Genomic DNA, 26,554 nt, shown 5'->3' with positions numbered 1-26,554 from the left:
TTATGCCTTTTTGCAAAATGGTAAAAAAAACTGAACATACGCAAAAATGTAAATAACCACATTTCTCAAAAAAATCTGAAGGTTTTCATTGTTCCCTTACAGCTTTGAGAGTTTGTTAACCACTTCCCTACCCAGCCATAGACATATGACGTCCACAGATGGGATCTCCCATCCTGGGTGGACGTCATATGACGGCCTGGGATTCCCGGCCATCTAGGGGGGAGCGCGCGCCCGCCACATTGCTCGGGACCCGGTGCGTGTGCCCGGCAGCCGCGATGTCTGCCGGGCACCTGCGATTACCCGTTAACCAGGCCGGACCGTGGATCTGTGTGTGTAAACACACAGATCCACGTCCTGTCAGTTGTGAGGAGAGCGATCTGTGTTCCTAGTACAGCGGAACACTGATCGGTCTCCTCCCCTTGTACGTCCCTGCCCCCTACAGTTAGAAACACTCCCTTAGGAAACATATTAACCCCTTGTGTCCCCCTAGTGGTTAACCCCTTCACTGCCTGTCACATTTACACAGTAATCAATGCAATTTTATAGCATTGATCGCTGTATAAATGTGAATGGTCCCAAAAATGTGTCAAAAGTGTCCAATGTGTTCGCCATAATGTCGCAATCATGAAAAAAAATTGCGATCGCCGCTAAAATAAATAAATAAATATTTTTTTTTTAAAAATGCCATAAATCTATCCCGTATTTTGTAGACGCTATAACTTTTGCGCAAACCAATCATTATACGCTTATTGCAATTTTTTTACCAAAAATATGTAGAAGAATACGTATCGGCCGAAACTGAGGAAAAAATTTGTTTTTTAAAAAAAAAATTGGGATATTTATTATAGCAAAAAGTAAAAAATATTGTGTTTTTTTCAAAATTGTCGCTCTTCTTTTGTTTATAGCGCAAAAAATAAAAACCGCAGAGGTGATCAAACACCACGAAAAGAAAGCTCTATTTGTGGGGAAAAAAGGACGTCAATTTTTTTAGGGTACAACGTCGCATGACCACGCAATTGTCGTTTAAAGTGCGACAGCGCTGAAAACTAAAAATTGGCCTTGGAAGGAAGGGGGTGAAAATGCCCTGTATTGAATCGGTTAAAGACTCCCCTAACCATATATTTTCTGAAAGCATAGGACCGATAGATTAAAAAGAAGGTGCTACTGATTTTTAAGGCCCCACGATATTTGCGCAAATGTTTATCAAAACAATATTTTCGCTAGAAATACACTAAAATCATTATTAGCAGATACAAACACAACACATTTTACAGATTTCTTGCTAAATTCCTACAAAATATAAAAGCTTAACCTATATTGAGTTATTAAATAACAAATATTTGTAAATTTAAAATTGCGCCTATTTGACAAATAGTGAAAATCGGACGTACGCAAAAATTTCTTTAAAAATCTTTTTCACTTACAGCTTTCAGAATTTGTAAAAGACCCCCCCAACTATACATTTTCTGAAAGCACATGGCCAGTAGAATAAAAAGAAGGTGCTACTGATTTTTAAGGCACTGTGAAATTTGCGCAAATGTTTACCAAAACAATATTTTCACTAAAAATACACTAAAGTCATTAATAGTAGATTCATACATGGCAAAATGTACAAAATTCCTTCTAAATTCCTAGTAAATATAATAGTTAAAACTGTATTGAGTTAATAAATAACAAATATTTGCACATTTTAAATTACACCTTTTTGTGCGCAAAACTGTAAATAAAAACAATTTACTCGAAAAATCCGGAGGTTACCATTTTTCACTTACAGCTTTCAGAATTTGAAAAGACCCCTCAAACTAGACATTTTCTGAAAGCACATGACCTGTGGAATAAAACAAAAGTGCTACTGATTTTTTGGGTTCCACAATAATTGCGCAAATGTTGCTCATATCACTATTTTCACTAAAAATACACTAAAATCATTAAAGAGGAGTTCCGCCGGCAAAATAAAAAAATTAAAGTCAGCAGCTACAAATACTGCAGCTGCTGACTTTTAAAATAAGGACACTTACCTGTCCAGGGCGCCCGCGATGTCCTCACCCGAAGCCGACCTGTCCCCCAATGACAGCTGATCACATGATATAAACAAAAGATCGGTAATCGTTTTTTTTTCTACTCACGCTGACAGCGTGAGTAGAAAAAGAAGCCGATCGCCGGCTCAGATGTGAGGGACATCGGTCCCGAAGTGGAAGAGGCACATCTGCCTCATCAGTGTGCCACCTAACAGTGCCCACAGTGCCACCTAACAGTGCCCACAAGTGCCACCTATCAATGCCCACAAGTGCCAGCTATCAATGCCCACCAGTAGTGCCAAACAGTGCCACCTAGCAGTGCTGCCTATCAGTGTAACTGATCAATGCCCATTATTGCCACCGATCAGTGCCCATCTCTGCCACCCATCAGTTCCCATCACTGCCACCTACCAGTGCACTGCCGCCTCATCAGCGTACAACAATGAAGGAGAAAAATTACCTGTTTTAATTTTTTATAACAAAATATAAAAAAAAAAAAAAACATTTTTTTTTTTTTTAAATTCAGATTTTTACATTTTTTTAACAAAAAGTAAAAACTGCAGAGGTTATAAAATACCACCAAAAGAAAGCTCTATTTGTGGTGAAAAAATAATAAAAATTTTGTTTGAGTACAGTGTTGTATGACCGCGCAATTGTCATTCAAAGTGCGTCAGCGCTGAAAGCTGAAAATTGGTCTGGATAGGAGGGGGGTTTAAGTGCCCAGTAAGCAAGTGGTTAATATTCACTATTGTCTTCCGGCATTCTCATGAGGAAGCCGTGGAGGGGTGAGTGTGGGGAGAGACCATCACCGTGAAGGGGTGAGTGCAGGATGGAGAGGAGTCACCATGGAGAGGCTAAGTGCAGGTGGACTTGGGGGGGGGTTGCTGTCCCCCAAAAGAGTTTCTGGGTCTTACTATGTTTTTTTTTTTCTTTTTTCTTTTTTTTACTGTTATAATTTAAAAAAAAAAGATTTTGCATGGGGGGGGGTCTTTGGTGAGATCTTACCAGACCCCATATCTCTTTTTTGAGACAGAGAAAGAGACTGAAGATAGTCCATTTCTCTGTAGCACTTTACTTGAATGAATAAGGAATCTGTATAGAGATTCCTCATTCATTCATATAATGACAGCCTGATACATAGTAAAACTCGCGGTTTACTATGATCAGCTGTCAGTGGGACATATAGGAGCGATCTATAGTGATCACTGCCTGCGCCCACTCTACTTCAGGGGGGCTTGGTAAACACATGTTTACCAAGCCCCCCAAGCTCCAACTTCACCCCCACCCACAGCAAGGAAGTGTACAAGAGTCAGTAGGGCAGTCTACAGTCGGTCAGTAGAGCAGAGGATTGGAGGTCAGCAGGGGAGTGTAGAAGAGTCAGTAGGGCAGGGGCAGGGGTCAACAGAGAAGAGGACAGAATCACTGCTGTCAAGGCACTCAGCAGAGCTCCTCCTGGCTGCCATTCTAATCTGGAAGTTTCACAGTTCAGAACTGTGACATAGAAGCCAGTTACACACTGTGCAGATTGTGGCTGTGTCTGTGAAGGAATCCAGCCTCAGCTACGTGGTGTGTGGGGAGGAGGAGATTGGTTGAGTACCCTGTGTTTAGTGCAGGGAGTGCCAGGTTGAGGTCATCTAGTCAAAACACAAAAGAAGAGAGTGCAAAGCTGCCCTAGTGTAACTCAGCTTTAATATGGTAAAGGTAAAAACACTGCAATGGTCAAACTCACATTGTGTGCAGAGAGATACAGCATAACGATTCCACTGTGGCCACAATCCTATAACCACCTCAAGATCCCGACAGGGGAAGGGGGAGCCATGGACGTTCAACCTAGCTGCCCGGATCCTGGCAGCACATCCGAGGCTATCCACTACCATGCTCGACGTGCAGATCCTAATGCACATGCGCCCAGTCCAGCTGGCGCTGCTCTCCGAGGACACACAAACCCACATGAGCAGGACACAGGGGGAAGAGAGTGAGGATGACACACAGTTACCATGACAATGCATTTCAGAGGCATGTCCTCGATCTGAGGAAGGTCCTCAGCCCCAAATCCCCCCTTTTAGCATAAACCCTCCTTATAACCCTCCTAACAGCACAAATCCTCCTTCCCAGCACAGCAAAACCCCCAAGCTTAAATCACCCTGCCCCCAAATTCCCCCTTAGCCCAATTTCCCCCTTCCCCCCCATTACCTGTCCCAGCACTAAGAGCTACACAACTCAAACTTATAGGTGGGAAATCACAGTCAGAAGGAAGTGCGTTGGGCTGTGCCCTCCCCACTCCTGTCAGAACAGCAGTCCTCCATAGTCCATACAGCAGATGACACATGATCGCTCTCAGGTCGGAGTATACATGGCTTGATTACCCACCCTCTATCTTCTCTATCTGCTCACCTCAGCAGGAAATGTCAATAGGAGTGGGTACAGTCCCTGTACAGTCTGATCTGAGAGTGATCCCATGTCATCTGCTCTATGGAGGATCACTGTTCTGACAAGAGTGGGGAGGGCACAACCAGGGGCATTTTATTAAATCAGTGGGCCTGTGTGCAAGAACAGAAGTTGGGCCCCACTGCTTGATAAGAAAATATGTTGTTTGTTTAGTGTGCCACAGTGAGGAGTGGGGGTGGTTTTCATTGTGCCAGGGGTCTTGCTAGGATTGTAAAAGACCTAGCACATCTAGAAAAGTGGGTATGGTCAAATTGCATTAATGGTAGAAGGGGCTTAAGGGGGCATAAATAAAACAGAAGTCTTCTTGTACCCATAAAATATGCTTAGATTGCTGTAGAACAAATAAGAGCCCAACATAAATGTACACACCTCAGCACAATCATTTTTTTAAACTCTTCCATTACATATGATTTATGTGCACCAACTCCCCAAGGTCAATCTGTCCACCAGTATAATCCTTCCCCCCAGGTCAATCTGTCCCACAGTATAATATACTCCCAGGTCAGTCTGTTCCCCACCAGTATAACCCCTTTATGTCAGTCTGTCCCCTAGTATAATTTCCCCAGGTCAATCTGTCCCCAGTATAATCTCCCCAGGTCAGTCTACTCCTCAGCACAACCCCCCCAGGTCAGTCAGACTGATCTAGAGGGATTTTACTGGGGGACAGACTGATGTGGGGGATTACACTGGGGACAGACTGACCTGGGGTGATTATATTGGGGGACAGACTGACCTGGGGGGGGCTTGGTAAACCCCAGTACAATAATCCACTTCCCCCACATCAGTATGTCCCCTGGTACAAGCCCCCCTTGGATCAGCCTGTCAAAGTGAGCCAAAACCAGCTTACCACTCACTCAGATCAGTATATCACAGTGTGCATAACCACAATCCCCCCCAGATTAGCATGTCACAGTGTGCACAAGCACAATCCACCCTCCTCAGATTAACATGTCGCAGTGTGCACAGCCACACTTCCGCCCCCCAGATTAGCATGTCACAGTGTACATAGCCACAATCTCCACCCCCCTCCCCAGATTAGCATGTCGCAGTGTGCACAGCAACAATCTACCTCTCCAGATTAGCATGTAACAGTGTCCACCGCCACAATTCCCTCCCACCCAGATCAGTACATCAATTCCCCCTCCCCCGATTAGGATGTCACACCATCCACAGCTACAATTCCTACCCCCGATTAAGATGTCACAGTGTGCACAGCCACAATTCCCCTCACCCAGATCAGCTTGTCACAGTGTGCACAGCCACAATTCCCCCCCACCACTCCCCAATTAGAATGTGACAGTGTGCACAGCCACAATCCCCCCTCCCCCCCGATTAGGATGTCACAGCTTCCACAGCCACAATTCCCCCCACCCCCAGATTAGCATGTCACAGTGTACACAGCCACAATTCCTCCCCCCAAATTAGGATGTCACAGTGTGCACAGCCACAATTCCCCCACCCAGATGAGCCTGTCACAGTGTGCACAGTCACATTCCCCCCTCCCCCTGCCCAGATCAGCCTGTCACAGTGTGCACTGTCATGATCCTCCAACCTCACCCCCCCAGATTAGCATGTCATAGTGTTCACTGCCACAATCCCCCCCCCAAGATTGCCATATCACAGTATGCACAGCCATAATCCCCCCCCCCGATTAGCATGTCACAGTGTGCACAGCCACATTCCCTTCACAGATCAGCATATCACAGTGTGTGCTGCCACAATCCTCCCCACCCCCAGATTAGCATGTCACAGTGTTCACAGCCACAATCCCCCCTTTGATTAGGATGTCACTGTGTCCACAGCCACAATCCCCCCCCACCCAGATCAGTACGTCCCAGTGTGCACCGCCACAATTCACCCCCCAGATTAGCATGTCACAGTGTACACAGCCACAATCCCTCCCCCCAGATTAGGATGTCACAGTGTGCACAGTCACAATTCCCCCCACCCAGATCTGCCTAGCCATGACCCCCCGCCTCATTCCCCAGATTAGCATGACACAGTGTGCACAGCCACAATCTACCATCCCAGATTAGCATGTCACAGTGGGCACAGCCATAATTCCCCCACAGATCAGCAAGTCAAAGTGCTCTTGCAGGTGCATTCAGAATGTAATCATTTCCCACCCCCCCCCCAGTGATGCCAATCCCGATCCCAGACAGCCACAGTCTGCCCCTGCAAAGCAGCAGCATCTGTGTATGACTAGAAGTCACATAGGATCCTGTGGCAAGAAACAAGCTGCACCGCAGTAGCCATTTGACAGAACTGGGATGCAGTGCCTCACACACAGATTCTGCTGCCTGGAGGCAAGATGATACATGTTTTTTTTTAAAATCCACAATTCTCTTCCATGTGTGAATTATGTTAACACAACCCAGCACAGCACCCCTCTAGAACAGGCCCCAGTGGAGAGAACACAGAGGGTTTGGAGAAAGCACAGGGGCCTGGGGAAAGCAGAGGGAAACTGGATAGGAGGGGTGGGAGCCTATAGAGCAGTGATGGTGAACCTTGGCACCCCAGATGTTTTGGAACAACATTTCCCATATTGCTTTTGCACTCTGCAGTGTAGTTGAGCATCATGGGAAATGTAGTTCCAAAACATCTGGGGTGACAAGGTTCACCATCACTGCTATAGAGGAACCAATCCCCTCCATCTATCTCCTCCAGCCACTGAATGCCTGTGGGAGAAGAGGAAAATTGGGCATTCAGCAGCTGCAGGAGGAAGATGGAGAGGATTGGTTCCTCTATAGGCTGCCACTTTTCCTATTCAGGTGTTGGGGGGGCTGCATGGCCCCCTGGAGCATAGGGCCGGGTCACAAATTGTGACCCCTGTGACCCCCTGTAGCTACACCCTGGAATACTCCAACAAATGTTGTTTCCTGCTCATGTGAATGGCTTACAGTTTTTTTCTAGCAGTTGTTTTTTTTTTTCCATTACTGGAAATGATTAGGTGACTGTTGCAGGCAGACCCTCTCACTTTGCACAAAGGATGGAAGAAATTAATAAAAAATGCAAAGTTAATTAACCTTTAAAAACTTGATACATAAACCATCATGAAGACATAATTAAGAATGCAAATAATGGAATCTGCAACTGGTGTAATTTGTCTATTACTGACTAGACTAGCTGTCTATCTAATCTATCTCTTATTGTATATTATATACCAGTAAATACATCTATATATACTGTATACATGTATATACATATACTGTATATGTCCATATATATATATATATATATATATATATATATATATATATATATATATATATATATATATATATATATATATATATATATACATAGGTTAATTCACAAGTTGTTTATATTTGCTAGCAATTGTTTTTTTATCTGCTGATGTATAGAATGTTGCTAAAATGGAAAACGTTGATCCAGGAGCATTTATGTACTGCTGAGCTAATTAGTGTAATACATCTTATAATTTTCATTTAAGTAGCCTGTCTTCTGTGATCTTTTTGAGGATGAAGCATATTTTTTCATTAAATCAGTAGCTACCCGTAGTAATAAATGACATTATTTTTAGAAAACCTTTCTTAGTTAGTAATTAGTGAAAATAAAAAGATCAGAAAAACAAATGTTTGGAAATACATTGTAATAGATTAACATGGGTTAATTAGCATCTTATATGAAATTTTAAATAGCTAATTTGCACTGATGCATTTTAACATAGATGATTATAAAGTACATGAATACTGAAAGCGTGTATTTTGCATTAAGCCAAAGAATATGGGTTGCATGTTTTGCACACTGTGCTGGTTTATTGGGTTATTTTTCTTTTTACTTCTTGTGAAAACTTGAATATTAGTAAGTCTTTTTTGCTGTTTTTTTAGGTATTATATCAGAAACCATATACTCTTGTTAAATAATATATTTATGTATTAAAGTAAAACATTTTATTAAAAAATTATGTGATAAGTGTGCTTTTTTATACACCCCATAATTTCCCTAATGATGCTAGCTTGAATGTCACTTATCCTTGTCTAAAATGGTACTTAAATGCTACCTTCAACCCTAACCTTGAATCTACTTCTATAATAATAATACAAGGGGAATGTGGGAATGAAAGGGGGGGGGGGCTCGGAAGAAGTCCAGGGTGCTGTAATAAAACAGTTAATAAGAAGTGCTATAATGCATTTAAAAAGTTTGATGCTCAAATCAAATGCAAGTGGGGATTTACTAAAGGTAATGTTTAGGATAGCCATGCAAACTCATCATTTCACAACACATAAACTTCCCAGCACATTTTGCACACTGGAAATGAGACTGTACTGTGTAATTGTTAACCAGTGCCCAGGCTATAATGCATTCAAATATCTTGATTTTCACATTGTATGCAAATACTATGCAATTTATATCATACCTGGAGTTCAGCTTTAAATGAATGTGACTAAGGCCAGCCACACATGGTTGGAATCTTGGCTGGTTCAACAGGAACCGAGATTTGAACCGTTAATGGCAGGCTGAATGTACCAAGTTGATTAATCGATCAACTTGGGTACAACCAGTCTGCAGGATTATCTTTTAGGCTTGGTTCACATTAGTGCAATTTCTGTTGTGATTTGAGTTACACAGAATTGCATGATAATGGATATAGCATTGTTTTCAAAGGTGGTCATTCCAATCAATGCAGCATGTGAGTTTGGGTAAGGGTCCTGTGCTAATTTGGTGCGATGCAGTCCATAGACCTTAGGAGTAGGGATGAGCCGAACACCCCCCCGGTTCGGTTCGCACCAGAACCTGCGAACGGACCGAAAATTCGCACAAACGTTAGAACCCCATTGACGTCTATGGGACTCGAACGTTCGAAATCAAAAGTGCTAATTTTAAAGGCTAATTTGCATGGTGTTGTCCTAAAAAGGGCTTGGGGACCCGGGTCCTGCCCTAGGAGACATGTATCAATGCAAAAAAAAGGTTTAAAACAGTCGTTTTTTTGGGAGCAGTGATTTTAATGATGCTTACAGTGAAAAAAAGTGAAATATTCCTTTAAATATTATACCTGGGGGGTGTCTATAGTATGCCTGTAAAGTGGCGCGTGTTTCCCATGCTTAGAACAGTCCCTTAACAAAATTACATTTTTAAAGGAATAAAAGTAATTTAAAACTGCTTGTGGCTTTAATGTAATGTCGGGTCCCAGCAATATGGATGAAAATCAGTGAGACAAACGGCATGGGTACCCCCCCATCCATTACCAGGCTCTTTGGGTCTTGTATGGGTATTAAGGGGAACCCCGCACCCAAATTAAAAAAAGGAAAGGCGTGGGGCCCCCAGGCCCTATATACTCTGAACATTAGAATACAGGCGGTGCAAACAAGACAGGGACTGTAGGTTTGTTGTTAAGTAGAATCTGTTCTGTAGCTCCAGCCAAAAATTTATTATTATTTTTAAGCTTTTTGGAAAACATAGGGAAGGGTTATCACTCCTGTGACATTTGTTTTGCCGTCTGTGCTCCTCTTCAGAAGATTTCACCTCACTTTCTTTCCCAATGACAAATGTTTTTAGAAAATTTGGGGTTTTTAGTGAAACAAGGATTGGTGATAAAGCATTAGTGGAAGGGAGAAACTTTTTCCCATATTAACTCTTACAGGAGAGAATTTCCCTTCCTAGGGTAGATTTCATCTCACTTCCTGTTGTCTCCTTCCGTTTGCAAGTAGGAGTCATTTGTAAGTTGGATGTGTTGGAAGTAGGGGCCTGCCCTATATACTCTGCAGAGATTGGGGCCTGTCACGTACCTTACAGCGGAATCCGAAATGACGAGGGTGGCCTCTTGCACGGTTCCGGTCCTGGCACCCCTGGAGGTTGAGACAGGGCTGCTAGGGCAGCAGAAGGGCGCAGGTGCCTGCTGGCAGGATCAAGAACACCGGAGCCTTAGTGGAGCAGGTGGGATGCCGATCCTGGATTGGTTCAGGAAAAGTCCAGCAGGAATACTTGCAGGGTCAGGGACAGGCAGGAGTTGGCAATGTGCTGGCAGGGAGGTACACAATCGGCAGGCAGGTTCGTAGTCAGGGACTGGCGGTGGTTGGAAACAAGCTGGCAGAGAAGTACAAGATCGGGAGACAGAGCCGTAGTCAGAAGTTCAAGCCGAGTTCAGTACAGGAAGCAGAGGCAGGCAGAGATGCAGGGATAATCCGAAAGAGTAGGGCGCCTTGCGCCGTGATTCGTTGGCGTGCGAGCGTGCCCGCGTTGGCGTGCACTCATTCGTAAGAGTGTGCTAACGTGCGTGCCTGGCCCGGGGCTCACTCGTTCTTGCCGAACGTCTGACCGGCACACGGGAATGAGCATTTGTGATAGTTCTCTGACATTGCCCCCTCCTTACGGGCAGCCGCCGGATGCCCATCTGGGCCCTTCTTTCTGGATGAGAGCAATGAAAGGCTTGTATAAGTCTTGGAGCATGGAGGTTTGCCTCTGGTTCCCAGGAATTTTCTACTGGACCAAAACCTTTCCATTTAATTAAATATTGATTCTGTCCTTGCCTTCTCCTGCAATCTATAATGGTCTCGATTTTGAACTCCTCCTCTCCATCCACCATTATAGCCTCTGGGGGCCCCACTTCACGACCTGGAAAGGGATTAACTACGTCAGGTTTCAACAAGGAGGTATGAAACACAGGGTGGATCTTGAATGAGTCGGGGAATTCAAGTTCATAAGCCACTGGGTTGATTTTTCTCTTGACCGGGAAAGGTCCCAGTTATTTAGGTCCCAATTTCCTGGATGGACAGGCCAATTTCAGATTTATTGTTGAAAGCCACACACGGTCACCAACTTTCAAATCCAGTTCCGCCCTCCTTTTCCTGTCAAAGAACCTTTTATTAACCTCCTGCGTCCTGGAAATGGTCTCCCTAAGCACCTGGTTATTGGCAGCAAGTAAATTTAGTCTGTCCTTAACAGCTGGCAAAGGAGAATCCGGAATTAATGTTGGCAAGAAAGAGGGATGAAATCCATAATTTGAGAAGAAGGGAGATTGGTTGGTGGCTGCATGGGTAGAGTTAATAAATGCAAATTCCGCCAAGGGCAGTAGTGAGGCCCAATCTTCTTGGGTAAAGGAGGTAAAGCATCACAGGTATTGTTCTAGCGTTTGATTGGTACGCTCAGTCTGTCCATTGGACTGGGCATAGTAAGCCGAAGAGAAATTGAGTTTGATGCCCAGTGCTTAACATAGTGCTATCCAAAATCTTGAAGTGAACTGCACTCCACAGTCTGAGACAATGTCACTAGGAATTCCATGCAGCCTGACAATTTCTTTAATGAAAACTTTAGCAGTTTCTGTTGCTGATGGGGTCCCTTTCATAGGGACAAAATGTGACATCCTGGAGAGGCGATCCACCACTACAAAGATGGATGAAAACCCTTCCGATGGAGGGAGCTCTACAATAAAATCCATTGATTTTATCCCAGGGTCTTTCAGGAATGGGTAGTGGTCTTAATAATCCCCATGCTTTGCTTTTGCTGTTTTTGTTCCTGAGACAGATTGAGCATGAGCTAACATATTTCCTGCAGTCCCTTGCTAAGCTGTGCCACCAAAAATGTCTCTGGATCAAATCCATGGTCTTATATCCCCCGAAATGGCCGGCCAATGGGTAGTCATGGCACACTTGTAGGATAGTAGTGCACAGATTCTGTGGTACGAAAACTTTATTCCCCTGCCAATAGAGCCCATTGTTTTCTTGAAGGTTCATATCGGGAGGCAGAGAGATTCCCCTGGATGCTTGACGAATCTGTGACATTAAATCGGCTTGTGTAAGCAGAAAATTTCCAGCCTGTAAGATGGTATCCATTTGAGTTGGAACCTCGACTTCCGTGAACATACGCGATAGTGCGTCTGGTTTCACATTCTTGGATCCGGGCCGGTAGGTTAAATGGAAACTGAAGCGCAAAAAAAAAAGAGCCCATCTTGCTTGTCTGGGTCTGAGGCGTTTGGCAGTCCTGAGATACTCTAAATTTTTTTGATCAGTGAAGATCAGTATTGGGAGTGTTGCTCCCTCCAAGAGGTACCGCCACTCTTCCAGGGCCGATTTGATTGCCAACAGTTCTCGGTGTCCCACATCATAGTTCTTTTCCGAAGGCCCTAATTTCTTTGAAAAAAAGGCCACAGGGTGCATTAGAGCTTTAGGTCCTTGGAGCTGAGACAGGATGGCCCCTACAGTGCTCTCTGAGGCATCTACTTCCAGTATGTATGGAAGAGCGGGGTCAGGGTGCTTTAGTACCGGGGCAGAGGTGAACAATCCTTTTAATTTGTCAAAAGCAGCTTGAGCTACCTCTGTCCATTGAAAGCGGTTCTGTTTTTTTTTTTTTGATGAGTTGAGTGATGAGCATGATGATACCAGAGAAGTTTTTAATACATTTCCTGTAAAAATTGGAGAAACCGATGAACCATTGTACCCCTTTCTTGTCAACGGGAGGTGGCCAGGACATTATGGCTGCGACCTTTTGAGGATCCATTGCCATGCCTCGTGTAGAGATTACCAGTCCAAGAAAGTGAATGGTCTGCCGTTCGAATTCACATTTCTCGGCCTTGGCATAGAGCCCATTTTGTCTTAACCTAAGAAGGACTTGTTTCACATGGTCACAATGTAGTTCTAGAGAGACCGAGAAAATCAGAATGTCGTCTAGGTAAATGATCATGAACAGGTCTAGGAAGTCTCTGAAGATATTATTTACAAAATGCTGGAAGGTTGCCGGGGCGTTGCATAACCCGAAGGGCATAACAAGGTACTCAAAGTGGCCAAACGAAGGCCGTTTTCCACTCATCACCCTTTCTGATTCTGATCAAGTTGTAAGCACCTCGTAAATCCAACTTGGTGAATATCCTTGCAGAGCGGAGTCTCTGGAGCAATTCTGGAATTAGAGGTGGGGGGGTAGCAATTTTTAACAGTAATCCGATTTAATTCTCTGTAATCCACACAAGGACGGAGTGAGTGGTCTTTCTTTTCGATGAAGAATATTCCTGCCCCGGCTGGAGAAGTAGAGTGTCGGATGAACCCCTTCTTGAGGTTCTCATTGACATAGTCTTTCAGGACCAAGAGTTCAGGTCCTGAAAGGGGGAAAATTCTGCCAAATGGAATTTCTGCCCCTGGTAAAAGTTCAATCGGGCAATCGTAGGGCAATCGTAGGCCCGGTGGGGAGGAAGAGTGTCTGCTTTCTGTTTATCGAAGACATCCAGGAAATCATGGAACAAGATCTTGGGATTCGGATGCTGGTTTTAGACAGCCAACAACTGGGGCTGAGTGGTGGAGGGTCTGGAGACAATTATGGAGGCAATAGGATGACTGGAAAACCACCTTGCCAGTTGTCCAATCTATCTGTGGGTTGTATGCTTGCAACCATGGCATTCCCAGAATGATCGTAAAGAGCGGTGAGGATATAACATCTAGGCACAACAGTTCTTAGTGGTTAGGTGAGATGTCAGCAGGCAAAGGTTGAGTTTCTTGAATGATGGGCCCAGATTTGATGTTGGACCCATCAGCTAGTCGTATGGACAGCTTATGTTGCTTAGATCGCAGAGGAATTTTGTGTTGCAGGACGAAGGCATGATCGATGAAGCAGCTACAGGCGCCTGAATCAATTATGGCCTAGACCTGGAGTACCCCTTTTGGAAGCTGTAGGGAGACAGGAACAGCAATGTGAGTCGATCTTGCTAGAGTCAAAGCAAAAGGATCAAAAGGAGGAGAGTCACACTTACGAGTCTTGTTGGCACACATGTTGGCGTAATGACCGGCTCCTCGGCAGTAGAGACAGAGATTATTCATGCGGCGGCGCTGCTTTTCTTCTGGTGTCAATGGTGCAAGAAGCAGGCCTAATTGCATTGGCTCTGGAGCTTCAGTGATGGGAGCAGGTAGTGGGGTTGCAGGAATAGGTGGGTGGCTAGGTACCATGGGTAGCATCCACATGGGCAGGTACTGGCTGGTCCTTTCAGATCTTCGCTCCCTCAGCCGGTGATTGATCTGAATAGATTGCTGAATCAGCTCTTCTAGTGACTTGGGGATCCCCACACAAGCTAGTTCATCTTTAAGTGCCTCTGAAAGTCCTAAGCGGAACTAAAAACGGAGAGCAGCGTCGTTCCATTGGGTGTCGGAACTCCACCGTTTAAAGTCTGTAACATAGTCCTCCACAGGCCTACGACCCTGCTGGAGGGCGTGGAGGCTGACCTCGGCTGTGGTGGAATGTTGAGGATCATCATAAAGCTTAGCCATTTCATCTAGGAAAGAGTCCATGGTATTTAGCAAGGGACTAGCTTGTTCCAAAAGGTGGTGAGCCCAGCTCTGGCAGCTCTGGGGTTCTCCCTGCAGTAATGAAATGATGAATCCCACCTTGGTACTTTCCAAAGGGAAGGTGCGAGGCTGTAGCAGGAAATACAGATGGCAGGCATTTCTGAAAGCGGCACCACTACTATGGGAGTAGAAGTTGAAACCAATGATGCAGGTGCTGCGGCTGTCCGGTGTGCTAAGGTGCTAGGATAAAGAGACTCCACTTGCTCGAGTTGCTGGTAGCCATCTTGCAGGCCCTGGACTGCTTGAGTGAGGTTTGCAATCTGTTGGCACAGAGCATCCAAAGCTGAGGCCCCCCCTTTCGGACTCCACGTGGCTGGATTGTACTGTCACGTACCTTACAGCGGAGTCCGAAATGACAAGGGTGGCCTCTTGCATGGTCCTAGCACCCCTGGAGGTTGAGACGGGGCTGCTAGGGCAGCGGAAGGGCACAGGTGCCTGCTGGCAGGATCAAGAACACTGGAGCCTTAGTGGAGCAGGTGGGATGCCGATCCTGGATTGGTTCAGGAAAAGTCCAGCAGGAATAATTGCAGGGTCGGGGACAGGCAGGAGTTGGCAATGTGCTGGCAGGAAGGTACACAATCGGCAGACAGGTTCGTAGTCAGGGACTGGTGGTGGTTGGCAACAAGCTGGCAGAGAAGTACAAGATCGGGAGACAGAGCCGTAGTCAGAAGTTCAAGCCGGGTTCGGTACAGGAAGCAGAGGCAGGCAGAGATACAGGGATAATCCAAAAGAGTAGTCAGGAAAGCCAGGGGTTTAGGAACAAGGTTCAAACAATAACAGCAGCAAGGATACAGGAACTAGCTGAGACAATCCAGCACTGACACTAGTATGCTGATCCTTTATATAGGGCACCTTGTGCTGTGAATCGTTGGCATGCGAGCGTGCCCGCGCTTACATGCACTCATTCGTAAGAGTGTGCTAACGTGCGTGCCTGGCCCGGGGCTCACTCGTTCTTGCTGAACGCCTGACTGGCATGAGGGAACGAGCATTTGTGATAGTTCACTGACAGGGCCTTAGGTGTTGGTGTTGCCACAACACTGTAAGCCCTCACAGGGCCCTGCTGTGAAATATTAGATCAAGAATTGTAATTACATGCCCCTGTTGAACAGGGGCAGAAAAATTGGGCCTTTGGTGATGGTGGTGGTGCTGGTGTCACAACACTGTAAGTCCTCACAGTTACTCTTGGTGGGCACAGAAACTGGCCCTGCTGTGAAATATTAGATCAAGAATTGTAATTACATGCACCTGTTGAACAGGGGCAGAAAAATTGGGCCTTTGGTGGTGGTGGTGCTGGTGCCACAACACTGTAAGTCCTCACAGTTACTCTTGGTGGGTGCTGGAACGGGCCCTGCTGTGAAATATTAGATCAAGAATTGTAATTACATGTCCTTGTTGAACAGGGGCAGAAAAATTGGGCCTTAGGCACTGGTGCTGGTGCCACAACACTGCAACCCCTCACAGATACGCTAGTTGAAGAGCAGGAACAAGCCCTGCTGCAAAGTATTGCATCAAAAATTGTAAATACACGCCCCTGTTAAACAGGGGCAGAAAAATTGGGCCTTAGGCACAGGTGCTGGTGCCACAACACTGCAACCCCTCACAGATACTCTAGTTGCGCAAGAATGAGCCCTAACACAAAGTATTGCATCAAAAATTGTAATTACATGCCCCTGTTAAACAGGGGCTGAAAAATTGGGCCTTAGGCACTGGTGCCACAACACTGCAACCCCTCACAGATACTCTAGTTGGAGCTCAGGAACGAGCCCTGCTGCAAAGTATTGCATCAAAAATTGTAATTACATGCTCCTGTTAAACAGGGGCTGAAAAATTGGGCCTTAGGCACTGGTGCTGGTTCCACAACACTGCAACCCCTCACAGATACTCTAGTTGGAGTGCAGGAATGAGCCCTGCTGCAAAGTATTGCATCAAAAATTGTAATTACACGCCCCTGTTAAACAGGGGCTGAAAAATTGGGCCTCAGCCACTGGTGGTGGCGCCCAGAACCAAAAATGTTCTTACAAGCTATCAGCATGATCATTGAGGAGGAAGAGGATAATCACTCAGCATAACAGGATAGTCACTCAGCATCAGCATAGGCAGTCTTGAAGGGAACTGGCATTTCAAAAAAAATTATTTGGTTACATCAGCATCAGGTGCTAGGTAGCTGATGGTGATCTAAGACTGATTCATTTTTATGAAGGTCAGTCGATCGACCGAGGTGGTGGACAGAGGCACCCTGTGATCGGTTACAAAGCCTCCAGCAGCACTGAATGTGTGTTCTGAAAGAACGCTGGATGCAGGACAGGCCAGTAGCTCAATTGCATACTGTGCAAGCTCTGGCCAGTGATCCATCCTCAAGACCCAGTAACCCAGAGGATTTTCGGTGGGAAAGGTGTTCAAGTCAGATCTTGCCCCTAGGTATTCCTGCACCATGTAAAACAGACGCTGACGATGGTTGCTGGAACCGATCATACCTTGGGGCTGCGGACTAAAAAATTGTCTGAACGCATCGGTCAGACGGCCACCTTCTCCACCGCTCCTTCTTTGACTGACCGAAGCCTCAGCAACAAGTTGTCCAGGAACAGGAAATTGTAACCTCCTAGTCTCTGGGAACGCATTGCACAGACCTTTCTGCAAGGCCTCCTGAAGATGTTTCATCCTCTGCTCCCTCTGCGACGACAAGATAAGGTCCGCAACCTTATCCTTGTAACGTGGATCAAGGAGGGTTGCCAGCCAGTATTGATCCCTCTCCTTGATACCACGAGGATCCTTCCGCAGGCTTTGCAGGATCAGGGAGGCCATGCAGCGTAGGTTTGCTGAGGTATTCGGTCTGGAGTCCTCTGGGTCACTAAGGACGACATGATCTGCAGCCACCTCCTCCCAGCCACGTACAAGTCCATGTGTTTCTTGGGACTGTAAATGATCCCTTAAAGACTGCTGCTAATGCTGAGTGCCAGGCTCCACCTTCATGCTGACACAATCCTCCTCCTCCTCCTCCTCCTCCTCCTCCTCCTCTTCCTGTGTGATCAGCAGGCACACAGGAACACTGTCTGGATAAAGGGGGCCTTGAGAGCTAAGGAAGTCCTCCTCTTCCTGCCTCTGTTCTGCCTCAAGTGCCCTGCCCATTATTCCACGCAGCGTGTGCTCCAACAGGTGGACAAGGGGGACAGTGTCACTGATGCATGCACTGTCGCTGCTCACCATCCTCGTGGCCTCCTCAAATGGTGACAGGACAGTGCATGCATCCCTGATCATTGCCCACTGGCGTGGGGAAAAAAAACAAGCTCCCCTGACCGTGTCCTGGTGCCATAGTCGCACAGGTACTCATTGATGGCCCTCTGCTGCGTGTGCAGCCGCTGAAGCATGGCCAACGTTGAGTTCCACCTGGTGGGCATGTCACAGATTAGGCGGTTCTTGGGCAGGTTAAATTCCTTTTGGAGGTCTGCCAGCCGAGCACTGGCATTATATGACCGGTGGAAATGCACACAGACTTTCCTGGCCTGCCTCAGGACATCCAGTAAGCCCGGGTACCTGCCCAAGAACCGCTGCACCACCAAGTTAAGGACTTGAGCCAAACAGGGCACATGGGTCAGATGTCCCTGTCGGAGGGTGGAGAGGAGGTTGGTGCCATTGTCACAAACCACCATTCCTGCCTTAAGTTGGCATGGCATCAACCACCTCGGAACCTGCCCCTGCAGAGCTGACAGAATCTCTGCCCCAGTGTGGCTCCTGTCCCCCAAGCACACCAGCTCAAGCACTGAATGGCATCTTTTGGCCTGCGTACTGGCGTAGCCCCTTGAACGCCTACGGAGCCCCGCTGGTTCCGAGGACAAAGCACAGGAAGAGGCCATGGAGGAAGAAGAAGATGAGGGGGTGGAGGAGAGAGGTGTGTCAGAATCACCAGTACTGGCATTTTGGAGGCATGGTGGCGGAACAACCTCCAACACTACTGCACCTTGTCCTGCATCCTTCCCAGCTGCCAGCAGAGTCACCCAATGCGCCGTGAAACTTAGGTAACGTCCCTGTCCATGCCTGCTGGACCATGAGTCAGCGGTAATATGCACCCTACCGCTGACTGCCCTGTCCAGCGAGGCCAAGACATTGCCTTCCACATGCCAGTAGAGAGCCGGAATCGCCTTCCATGAGAAAAAGTGGCGTTTGGGAACCTGCCACTGAGGAACCGCACATTCCATAAACTCACAGAAGGGGGCAGAGTCTACCAACTGAAAAGGTAGCAGTGCTAGCAATTTTACCAAGCTAGCATTCAACCGCTGGGCATGTGGATGGCTGGGAGCAAACTTCTTTCTGCGGTGCAGCAGCTGGGGCAGGGAAATTTGCCTGGTACAATTGGACGTCGGTGTACCGATAGCAGATTGCCCGCCAGTACTTGGCTGTGACACACCTAAATCTACACCTTCATTCCGCTCAGTGCAGGTCTCAGAGAGGACTGAAGGTATAGTGGGGTTGGAGATCCCAGCTGATGAGGAGCAAGGAGAGGTCCTCTTTGTTCTTTGGTGTGGGTCTTTTAGGTACGCTTGCCAACGAACTGCATGGCAGGTCAACATATGTCTGGTCAAGTATGTGGTGCCCAAGCAGGAGTTTTGGCCACACGAGATACGCTTGAAACATATGTTGCAAATAGCAGCGGTGCAATCTGATGCACTCATCTCAAAAAAGGCCCACACCACAGAACTTTTGGAATAACGCGCAGAGACAGCAGCACCCTGCACATGCGGAGCTCTGTGGTGTGATGCAGTCAGTGTGCTGGCCCCTGGAGGGCATCCTGCCTCGTTGGTGATGTGCCTCCTCCTCCTCCTTCTCCTCTCTCCTATCAGGCACCCACGTTGAGTCAGTGACCTCATCATTCCCTCCCTCCTCATCACTGGAGCAAACCTGGCAGTATGCTGCAGCAGGGGGAACATGCCTGCCAGATTGCTGTCCTTCTTGGGCACCCCCTCTGTCCGGGCTCATGTTACTGCCTTCATCTAGCTCAGTACCATCATCAGAGCCTTGAAAACGCTTTTTGCATCCTCCTGGAGCATGTACCCAACACTGTGGTCAAACGGTTCGAGGGACTCCTTAGGAGGACATGGTGGGGAAGGAGTCACTGATGCCATTGAGCTGAGGGAAGAGGCCACATTTGCAGCTGCTTTACCAGAAAAAGTACCCTGAGCCTGGGTGAGAGAGGGTGAGGAGGATGAGGACGGCTTGGTCATCCACTCGACCAAGTCTTCCACATGTTGCGGCTCAACATGGCCAGCTGCCAAAAAAAGGCCAAGCGTGTCCCACGGCCACATGCTGATGAGGATGCACTGTGTCCACGACCAGCACTGTTGCCTCTAGACACAGAGCCTGCTTGCCCTCTTTTATTGGCTTGTGACTGTCTGCCTCTCCTTGTTGGCCTTTCAGATATACTAATGGCCTGCAGAGAGCTGCACAAAACTGGGATGTATATACATGTATACGTATATATATATATATATGTATGTATATATATATATATATATATATATATATATATATATATGTATATATATATATATATGTGTATATATATATATATATATATATATATATATATATATATATATATATATATATATATATATGTATATATATATATATATACACCGATTATACTTCAGCTAGCAGTATCAACTGTCTGCCTGTAGTATTATTAACACCTGCACTTGTCTTCAGGTAGCTATACTGTAGGTGCAACTGTGCAGGGTACACAGTACAGTAACTGGTATCAAGAGCCTACACAAGCACCTGGCTGCAGGTAGCTATACTGTAGGTGAGACTGTGCGGGGTACACAGTACAGTAACTGGAAATACTTCAAAGAGTCTACACAAGCACCTGGCTGCAGGTAGCTATACTGTAGGTGAAACTGTGTGGGGTACACAGTACAGTAACTGGAAATACTTCAAAGATCTTACACAAGCACCTGGCTGCAGGTAGCTATACTGTAGGTGAGACTGTGCGGGGTACACAGTACAGTAACTGGAAATACTTCAAAGAGTCTACACAAGCACCTGGCTGCAGGTAGCTATACTGTAGGTGAGACTGTGCGGGGTACACAGTATAGTAACTGGAAGTACTTCAAAGAGCCTACACAAGCACCTGCCTGCAGGTAGTTATACTGTAGGTGAGACTGTGCGGGGTACACAGTACAGTAACTGGAAATACTTCAAAGAGTCTACACAAGCACCTGGCTGCAGGTAGCTATACTGTAGGTGAGACTGTGCGAGGTACACAGTATAGTAACTGGAAGTACTTCAAAGAGCCTACACAAGCACCTGCCTGCAGGTAGTTATACTGTAGGTGAGACTGTGCGGGGTACACAGTACAGTAACTGGAAATACTTCAAAGAGCCTACACAAGCACCTGGCTGCAGGTAGCTATACTGTAGGTGAGAGTGTGCAGGGTACACAGTACAGTAACTGGAAATACTTCAAAGAGCCTACACAAGCACCTGGCTGCAGGTAGCTATACTGTAGGTGAGACTGTGCGGGGTACACAGTACAGTAACTGGAAATACTACAAAGAGCCTACACAAGCACCTGGCTGCAGGTAGCTATACTGTAGGTGAGACTGTGCGGGGTACACAGTACAGTAACTGGAAATACTTCAAAGAGCCTACACAAGCACCTGGCTGCAGGTAGCTATACTGTAGGTGAGACTGTGCGGGTTACACAGTACAGTAACTGGAAATACTTCAAAGAGCCTACACAAGCACCTGGCTGCAGGTAGCTATACTGTAGGTGAAACTGTGTGGGGTACACAGTACAGTAACTGGAAATACTTCAAAGAGCCTACACAAGCACCTGACTGCAGGTAGCTATACTATAGGTGAGACTGTGCGGGGTACACAGTACAGTAACTGAAAATACTTCAAAGAGCTTACACAAGCACCTGGCTGCAGGTAGCTATACTGTAGGTGAGACTGTGCGGGGTACACAGTATAGTAACTGGAAGTACTTCAAAGAGCCTACACAAGCACCTGCCTGCAGGTAGTTATACTGTAGGTGAGACTGTGCGGGGTACACAGTACAGTAACTGGAAATACTTCAAAGAGTCTACACAAGCACCTGGCTGCAGGTAGCTATACTGTAGGTGAGACTGTGCGAGGTACACAGTATAGTAACTGGAAGTACTTCAAAGAGCCTACACAAGCACCTGCCTGCAGGTAGTTATACTGTAGGTGAGACTGTGCGGGGTACACAGTACAGTAACTGGAAATACTTCAAAGAGCCTACACAAGCACCTGGCTGCAGGTAGCTATACTGTAGGTGAGAGTGTGCAGGGTACACAGTACAGTAACTGGAAATACTTCAAAGAGCCTACACAAGCACCTGGCTGCAGGTAGCTATACTGTAGGTGAGACTGTGCGGGGTACACAGTACAGTAACTGGAAATACTACAAAGAGCCTACACAAGCACCTGGCTGCAGGTAGCTATACTGTAGGTGAGACTGTGCGGGGTACACAGTACAGTAACTGGAAATACTTCAAAGAGCCTACACAAGCACCTGGCTGCAGGTAGCTATACTGTAGGTGAGACTGTGTGGGTTACACAGTACAGTAACTGGAAATACTTCAAAGAGCCTACACAAGCACCTGGCTGCAGGTAGCTATACTGTAGGTGAAACTGTGTGGGGTACACAGTACAGTAACTGGAAATACTTCAAAGAGCCTACACAAGCACCTGACTGCAGGTAGCTATACTATAGGTGAGACTGTGCGGGGTACACAGTACAGTAACTGAAAATACTTCAAAGAGCTTACACAAGCACCTGGCTGCAGGTAGCTATACTGTAGGTGAGACTGTGCGGGGTACACAGTACAGTTACTGGAAATACTTCAAAGAGCCTACACAAGCACCTGGCTGCAAGTAGCTATACTGTGAGTGAGACTGTGTGGGGTACACAGTACAGTAACTGGAAATACTTCAAAGAGCCTACACAAGCACCTGGCTGCAGGTAGCTATACTGTAGGTGAGACTGTGCAGGGTACACAGTACAATAACTGGAAATACTGTAAAAACACCTGCCTGCCTGTCAGTATATTAGGAAGAGAAGAACAGGATCTAACAGTGTATATATACATATGTATATACAACACCTGAGATGCATATATATACACAATACGCTGTAACTGCAGCTAACTGACTTGACCTGCCTACTCTATCTAACTTAAATCAAATGACACTGTCTCTCTCTCTCTATCTCTGTCTCAATGCCAGAACACACTACACAGTGCCGACGTGCAGGTGGCCTTATATAGTGTGGGGCGTGTACTAAATACCCTGAGCCATAATTGGCCAAATCCTCCTTGGATTTGGCCAATTACGGCTCTCTGTACACACAGCACTGTGATTGGCCAAGCATGTGGGTCATAGTGCATGCTTGGCCAATCATCAGCTAGCAAAGCACTGCGATGCCACAGTGAATTATGGGCCGTGACGCACCATTCGAATTTGGCGCGAATGGACCATATCGTTCATAATTCGGCGACCGACCGAACACACAATGTTCGAGTCGAACGTGGGTTCGACTCGAACACAAAGCTCATCCCTACTTAGGAGATTTTGGTGCATTTTTTGCTGAAGTATTTCCATAGTATTAGTAGTAGCAGTACTCTTAGCTACAGTACTAATAATAGTAATACTACAGATAATTGCTCTGTTAAGACATCCATGATGAAAAATGTACCTTGTTAAATCATTGTAGAAAGATCCACACATAAATAAATCAATGATTAAAATTGTATTGTGCACTTATTCTTACATTTGTGTAGCCATTAAATGTTCTGTGTGGGCTTTGTCAAGAACAAAGATGGTTGTTATTGTCAAAACACATCAGAAGTTATATAGGCAGTTGTGTGACATCACCCTTTCATGACTAAGCCTGTTTTTGAAATTTGGTGTTTACAAGTTAAAATCCGTATTTTTTGCTAGAAAATTACTTAGAGTTCCCAAACATTATATATATTTTTTTAGCAGAGAATCTAGAGAATAAAATGGCGATTGTTGCAATATTTTTTATCACATGGTATTTGTGCAGCAGTGTTTTAAACGCAAATTTTTGGAAAAGGGACACTTTCATGAATTTTAAAAAATCCAAACAGTAAAGTTACCCCAATTTTTTTGTATAATGTGAAAGATGATGTTACGCCGAGTAAATAGATACCAAACATGTCACCCTTTATAATTGCACACACTCGTGGAATGGCGACAAACTACGGTACCTATGAATTTCCATAGGCGACGCTTTAAAATTTTTTTACGGTTACCAGGTTTGAGTTACAGAGGAGGTCTAGGGCTAGAATTATTGCTCTCGCTCTGACAATCGCGGCGATATCTCACATGTGTGATTTGAACACCGTTTACATATGCGGGTGCGACTTCCGTATGCGTTTTCTTCGCTGCGCGAGCTCGCGGGGACAGGGGCACTTTAAAAAAAAATTTTTTTTTATTTATTTTATTTATTTTTTTACTTTATAAATTGTGTTTTAAAAAAAAAAAAAATTTACTTTTATTGCTGTCACAAGGAATGTAAACATCCCTTGTGACAGTAATAGGTGGTGACAGGTACTCTTTATTGAGGGATCGGGGGTCTAAAAGACCCCCGTTCCCTCCTCTGCACTTCAAAGTATTCAGATCGCCAAAAACGGCGATTCTGAATACTGTGTACTTTTTTAAATTTGGCACCATTGACAGCCGAGTAAACGGGAAGTGACGTCATGACGTCGCTTCTGCATTTACAATGAGTAGGCTGAAACGAAGCCACCCACAGCTTCATTCCAGCCCGCCCTCTGCCGCCGAAGGCAGACGATTAAACACCGGGCCTCCCGTTGCACGGGAGGCCCGGTAACAGCGGCGGGAGGCGGCGGGAGGGGGGATGTCCCCTCCCGCTCCTCCGGTATAACAACCGAGCGGCTTTTAGCCGCATCGGTTGTTATACTCGGGTAGCCAATCGCCCGCTGTAAACAACGGTACCGGGATGATGCCTGCAGCTGCGGGCATCATCCCGGTATAACCCCGGAAAGCCGAGTACGCATATCTGCATACGGTCGGCGGGAAGGGGTTAAACACGTTCTATGGTATCAGTGATTTTCCCCATCTTAAAGCCACCTGTCAGGAGACCAGCGGCTAGGGATCGGACAGATACAACAACAAATAGCAGCGCAGGTCACAATATAAAATGTAAAACACTGTTACCAATACACCCATTAACAATACTAGTAATCAGATGCAAGTAAACAAAAACTCATGACTCTGATTCAAAGAACGAGCCAAACAACAGAATCGCTAATAAAGATACCATCAGTTCTATGCCATCTACAGATTTAGTCACTTCCTTTTCCCCTGTAGCAACAACAGCTATTTGCTCAGTATCAGATATCCCTTTGACTTACCCTTCTAGCATATTGGCCCCACAGCCACCCAGGGATGCTGAGAATGCACCCATCACATTTGGTTCCAATAGCACTTTAGAAAATTCTTCTTTTTTATCCATACCCCCCTCTCCAGTCACCCAGGTAAAAAGAAAGTTCACCGAAGAGGCTGCAGAGGGGGAAGAGGTAGAAATAGAAGCCCAACTGAGCAAAAATTGAAAACAGTCAAAATCTTTAATTTGTCCCAACATATCCTATCCCCAGCAGAAGTCTCCTTGTTAAATCATGGTCTTAATTTTGCACCATCTAACAAACCTGATCCGTTCATATTATTCAAGGACTTGAACAGGTATGTCAGAAATCTCACGTTACAAAGATTTTTTTCAACTAAAAAGTGTGAAAAATGTTCCCAACACAGATATTTCCAGTCCAGTAGTCACGTCGGACTCTTCTTCTGAGGAATATGAGTTTGACTTTGATGTGGAGATGATAGAGATGCTTGAGCACCTTTATCATGATGACTCATATACTGGATTGGATCTGTTTACACAACACCTGCACACTTCCCCACCAGTTATACATTCAGGATTGAAACCGAAAACAATTTTTTACCCGTACCAAAAGGCCCACACCTCACCACATTTTATAATATGGTATTTTCAGACCTAAAAAAGATGTGTGCCTGTACAACACCAAATGTTGTTAATCTTGGTGGCCTTGCTCCCAAAGAAATGACAGCCCTAAAATCCCTAACCCCAAATAATGATTTGATTATCAAAACTGCTGATAAAGGCGGTGGAATCATGATCCAAAATAGATCTGATTATGTCAGGGAAGTGGATCATCTGCTTGCGGATAGTTCTACCTATCGCAAGCTGAGTTGGGATCCACTACCTGAGTTTCAAAAAGATGTAAACCTACTTATTGATGGTGCTATCCAACAGAACATTATCAATAAAAATGAAGACTCCTTTTTACGGAGAGATTTCAACCACACCCCGTATTTTTATCATATACCAAAAATTCACAAAAAACAGACTAATCCCCCAGGGAGGCCTATCATTGCTGCTATGGATAGCATCACTTCTGGATTGTCTAAATATATAGATCATCATCTACAGCCCTTGGCACAAGGATTACAGTCGTATATTCAGGATGGAACCCACCTGCTGGATTTATTAAAACCATACAGATGGGAAGACCAATATACCTGGATATCCTTAGATGTAAATTCAATATATACCACTATTCCTCATACCTACAGACTAACAGCACTGAGTCACTTTTTATCTGAAGATCCATATATTAGTAACAGACAAGCTTCTTTTTTCCTGGACTGTGCAAGGTACTGCTTGGCGCATAAATATTTTGTGTTTGATGATCAGTACTACTTGCAGGTCCAGG

General features: G+C 45.7%; 1 protein-coding gene across 2 annotated transcripts in view; it reads right to left on the bottom strand.

Moving 5' to 3' along the window:
* KCNH8 (potassium voltage-gated channel subfamily H member 8) overlaps positions 1-26,554 on the bottom strand; it is a 1,076,212-nt gene that overhangs the window by 296,101 nt on the left and 753,557 nt on the right. The window lies entirely within an intron of this gene.

The sequence above is a fragment of the Aquarana catesbeiana genome, linkage group LG05, assembly GCF_042186555.1.
Source record: "Aquarana catesbeiana isolate 2022-GZ linkage group LG05, ASM4218655v1, whole genome shotgun sequence".
Classification (NCBI taxonomy): domain Eukaryota; kingdom Metazoa; phylum Chordata; class Amphibia; order Anura; family Ranidae; genus Aquarana; species Aquarana catesbeiana.
This window is presented reverse-complemented; position numbering and strand designations above follow the sequence as displayed.